This window comes from Urocitellus parryii, chromosome 10 (genome assembly GCF_045843805.1).
Source record: "Urocitellus parryii isolate mUroPar1 chromosome 10, mUroPar1.hap1, whole genome shotgun sequence".
NCBI classification, from domain to species: Eukaryota; Metazoa; Chordata; class Mammalia; order Rodentia; family Sciuridae; genus Urocitellus; species Urocitellus parryii.
In genome coordinates this window covers 56,995,449-57,000,705 of record NC_135540.1, presented here as the reverse complement: position 1 = coordinate 57,000,705, position 5,257 = coordinate 56,995,449, and the positions used below count along the sequence as shown (strand labels likewise).

The 5,257-nt window shown below is 40.2% G+C and overlaps 1 pseudogene; it reads right to left on the bottom strand.

Moving 5' to 3' along the window:
- Nucleotides 1–3,501: 3,501 nt before the first annotated feature.
- On the bottom strand, nt 3,502–3,836 carry LOC113198051 (large ribosomal subunit protein eL33 pseudogene; annotated as a pseudogene).
- Between the last annotated feature and the right edge of the window lie 1,421 nt (nt 3,837–5,257).

Genomic DNA, 5,257 nt, shown 5'->3' with positions numbered 1-5,257 from the left:
CTCTGGGAAAACAGGTTGGAAATTTATATTGGGATTTAGAAGCTAGGTAGAATTGGGGTATATGGAGATAGAATTTTAGGCAGAGAAACTAGCATGGAAGTGAGAATTCTGAGGTCAGAGAATCAAAGAAGCCAAGGTGTGAGAAGTGAAATATTGATAATTAAAGGCAGAAATGTAGGCTACGTCTTGGGCCACAGTTCTGTATTGTTAAATTCCAGAAGACAAGAGGTGAATTCATCTTAAACATGGTGAATGGATTGTAACGCTTCTGTAAGGAAAGACAGACTCATTTAAATTTTTTTTAACATAATCTACTAAACAAAATGGACAACTTTAACCCAGAACCATTTTCTCACCGAATTTACATGGAGGGAGAGTTTTGCATTACCAAAGTATTTGCTGACTACGTTTTTTTTTTGTTTTGTTTGTTTTTTAATTAGATTAAATGAAGACTAACACTAAACTCAATCACTGGTACCATGAAGGAAAACCTGGGTTGTAAATTTGATCTTCAGTTGGAGAAAATTTTGTTGTACCCTAATTATCTCTCAAGATATCAGAGTAAAATCTATGTAGTTAGACAAAGAGGGCAAAAACAGCATGAGCGATTTTTTTCTTTTTTACTTTGGTGGGGTTGTGAGGGATGGGTATGGTATAGCAAGTTGTAGTGGAAACAATCTTAACTTTGGATCAAAAGCCACAAGGCCTTAAATTCCAGTTCCATCAATGTATGGTCTGGGGCAGTGCCAGGAACTGGCAGAAAACACCATATTTCATAAGTCAACCATTGATGAATGTGGCCTTTATGTGGCACAAAAAGTTAACCCCTTCTTAAGCTGGTGTCACAATTCCAGCAGCAAAGCAGATTTTACTAGTTTGTGCATCTGTGTATTTTCATTAGACAAATGCTTGAGTAACATCTCTAAATCTGCATGGACATGATATTTCCCAGCATAGATCCCATCATTCTAAATGAGGTTTGTACTCCCCAAGTTTGCTGAAGTTCTCTGGTGTATGCCAAAGTGTGAAACATAGCAAAACAAAACCAATTTCCAAGTATGAGATAAAATCCGAGGTTAGCAGTCTTGAATGGCCAGGGAGGTCCCGGTACTCAATTTTTGTGCACGTAAGCCTTTTTGGCCTGGGTGTGCACCACAATTGATATTTTCTTAAGCTGCCAGTCTAATTAGTTTGTTAGCTCCCCTTTTCCTAAAAGCTGAATGCCGAAGGTTGGGAAAAGGTCACCCTGTGCCTGCATCAGAGGAAGCTGCTGAGCAAAACAAGCCTCCCTAGGGATTGGCAGACCTGGCTAAATGAAATTTTAAAATTGGGGGGGAATAAAGCCCATGCATTCAAATCAATAAAGTAATTGCACACCTTTTAACATCAGTGCATTCATAAATTAGTCTGCAGTTTATTTTTATTTAAAATAATAAGGATAAATTCTAGAAACAGAGAGTTGCTTTTAACAGTTTGTTACTAAGCTAATCTTTCTGCCAAATAAGTAAGTATTTTAGAAATAGAGGGCTGGGGGGATGTAGTTCAGTGGTAGAGTGCTTGCTTAGCATATGTGAGGGCATGAGTTCAATCTTCAGTATTGCAAAAATAAACAAACAAACAAACAAACAAATAAATAATAAAAGAGTAGTTAGCATTTCTCAATTTACAAAGAGAAGAATAGATTTCAAAAAATAGCTTCTCAAAATGTTCAATTGGGGTCTGAAAAGCTTTGAGAGGGTAATGATGAGGACTAGGATGCTAGCTAACATTTCTTGATCATGGATTTTGTTTAATCATTCTAGTGTCCCCCTAAGGTATTTATTATCATCCCTATCTTATTGATAGGAAAGAAGGTTTATGAACATTAAGTAACCTGTAAAAGTCATATGGCTGAAAGAGTGGGAGCCAGAGTTATGATAGGGTCACCCAGACAGACTGCATACTCTGTTCTCAATTGAGAGGAGATGCCTGGGCCGAATCTATTCCAGATAATCCTGGCTCTCTAAGAAACTCTGCATTTTGCAGCACTGTTCCTTAAACTTTTATTGCCAGTACTTCTTTTCAAGAGATGTTACTACTAAATTACAATGGTACTATTTTCCAAGAGCTGGAAGAAGCATAAGCTAATCGAGTGTTCCTCTGCTGCACATTCTGCAAAACCCAGGCAAGAGCAGACTCTCCAAAGCAAGACTGCTTTGTACCAAGCAGTTACAGAGAGTGCCTTGCTTGTGATTCCCAATAGACAGACCACTTCCCTGCTGAGAGTGATTAGGTCAGGAAATATGTTTGCAAAGGAGTCCTGCATGTGAGGAGGGCAGCTGTGGACACTCTGGCATTTTCTATAGTTGGTTCATAGTCAACTGTCGACTCAAATGACTTCTCGTTCTTGAACAGAGGTGCCAGCTGGCAGGTTCCGCAGCTCATTTTTCTTCCCATTTGTTCGCTCATTTTCAGCATCTCATCTGGTTTCTTCCTTATGGGTTCCTAGAAGGGGGTCACTGTCGCTGACCTATAAAGTGGCTCTGCCTAAAGCACGCCTCATCCTCCAGTCCAGCAGAGGTAAGATCTGAAACTTTTCCAAACTCTAAATCACTTATTATTAGTTCTTCAGACAACGTGTATATATAACCAGAGTCTGAACAGCAAGGCAGCCTGGAAAATGGAGTGCTGCAATAGTGAGTACTCACGCCTGGGCTCTGTCCATCTGATAGTCGTTTACCTACTTTGGCTTCTGCTGCCTCATTCAAAAAGACAAGGGATGAGCAGAACACCATAGCTCTCCCGTCTTATAGGAAAATCCTAGCATTACCTTATTAGTAATAATAACAATACCAAATATTTTTTGAGCACTTACCTTTTTCCAGACACTGCTAAGTGCATTTTTTTCCTTATCTCATTTAATCTTCACAAGAACCTTTTTATGGTAGGTATTAACATTAGAATTATCCTACTTTTCAATTAAGGAAAATGAAGTCGAGAAAGGTTGAATAACTTGCTAATGTTACTCAATAGTAAGTGGTTTCCATTAATGTTCCAGGCATGATTTGGTTTGATTGTGTTTCTTAGAGTTCATGTGTTAGAAATTTAATCCCTAATGCAGCAATATTGAGAGCCCCCATGAATGGATTACTGCTGCTATCTCTGGAGTGAATTCCTGATAAGTTCTTTCCCCTTTGCTTTTTCTCTGATCCAGGTGATGCCTTCTCATCCTGTCAAATACAGCAGGAAGGCCCTCAAGAAATGCAGTCCCTCACCTTGGACCTCCCAGCTGTCAGACCCATGAGTCAGATCAACTTCTAAAACATATGCATTACCCAGGCTCTGATATTATGTTAAGGCAGCACTAAACGAATAAATCACGAGTCAGATTTTTAATCTCCCTAGCCCGCTCATTTCCCTTGAAGGTAGGCAAGGCCATCTAAATTTCTGTAGTTAGTGAAAGGTAAACTTAATTTATTTTTTACAAGACCACAAATCCATCTTTATTTATTCTCCATTAGTTTAAATCCTTGAGGGGTACAGCATCACGTGGGTTCTGTGTCCAATGGCCTTAGCAGGAAGGTTGCTTTGGAATTTGGCCCAAACCATGCCATTGTTTCCGTGGCACGAGTTACCTTTCCCGGATGACTCTGGTTTTGTTTGGTTTGCCACCAGGAGTCATTGTGTTGTTTTGCTTTGAACACACACACACACACACATCGATTGCCCAAGCAGAACTCGGTTTCATCTCTGGCATAAACACCTTCAATTTTTAGAAGAGCTGTGTGCTCCCTTTGGTTTCGGAGACTCCGCTTATAGCCAGCAAAAATGGCTTTGCTCCACAGCCTTCCAGACATATCTGCCTTTTGAGGTCCTGTTCCCAGCAGGCCTCCACAGGCTCCAAAATGGCAGAAACAGCGCTGATATGTCATTCTGAGTAGGCGTTTGAAAAGTCTATGTGTGACATTGGCCCCAGTTCTTTTTTCAGCCACCATAAGTGTTTCAGATACTGATGTCAGCTTGAGTTCTGAATGGGGACAATGCAAGGTAGAGACCCCAGCCAATCTACCCTGGACATGCAGTGTGCACAAGAAGTAAATCTTTGCCTGTTTGGTGGTGGTTTATTACTGCAGCATGACTTTGGACACCAGGTACTACTGACTCTAAAACCCATAAAATTAACTTCTGTTGTGGACTAAATTGTGTCATTCTCTTCTCCAGGTTTCATCTGTTGAAGCCCTAATCCCCAGTAACTCAGAATATGACTGTATTTGGAGACAGGGAAATTAAATTAAAACAAGACTGTTAGGGTAGGCCCTAATCCAATCTGGACTGATGCCCTTATAAGAAAAGGAAATTTGGACAAAGAGACACCAGGGATCACCTTCACAGAGGAAAAGCCAAAGGCAGCCATCTGCAAGCCAAGGAGAGAATCCTCATGAAAAACTAAGCCTGCTAATACCTTGTTCTTGGACTTCTCTGCTCCAAAACTATGAGAAGGTAAATTTTCTGTTGGTTAAGTCACCCTTTCCGTGGTATTCCATTATGGAACCTGTAGCAAACTAATGTAACCACTATCCATTTCCTTCTAGAAAACATATCACTTACTAGCCAGGCAAAGTTATGCCCACTTGCAGTCCCAACTACAAAGGAGGCTGGGCAGGAGGCTTGTAACTTTGAGGCCAGCTTGGGTAACTTAGCCAGATCCTGTCTCAAAATAAAAAAGTCTAGTGATATAGTTTGGTGGTAGAGAACAGCTGGGTTAGATCCCTGGTATCCATCTCCACACACACAAAAAAAGGTAAAAATAAGGAACAAAGATATCACTAATTACTGAGTCATTAAGACCCTAAAACATAGATTTCAAATGTAATTCACACTATGATCTATAGACTTTTCTATAAACTTTTTTTTTTTTTAATAAGAGATTTACCCAGAAACTTTACCAAGTACTGCTAACTTTATCTGGTATCAGATACCATTACCACATCTCTGCATGAGTCCCTTTTTTTTTTCTTTTCTTTTTATAATACTAGAGTTTGAACCTGAGGGTACTGTACTACTGGCTACATCCCCAGACATTTTTTTTTGTTGTTGTTGTTTTCAAATTTTGAGATAGGGTCTCACTCAGTTACCCAGGCTGGCCCAGAAATTGTGAGCCTCCTGCTTCAGCCTCCTGAGTCCCTGGGATTGCAGACCTGCATCATTATCGTGAGGCTGCCCGCACCTCGCCGGGGTAATTTTTTCCTGTCCAGGAGGGGGTAAACCACCTGAAATA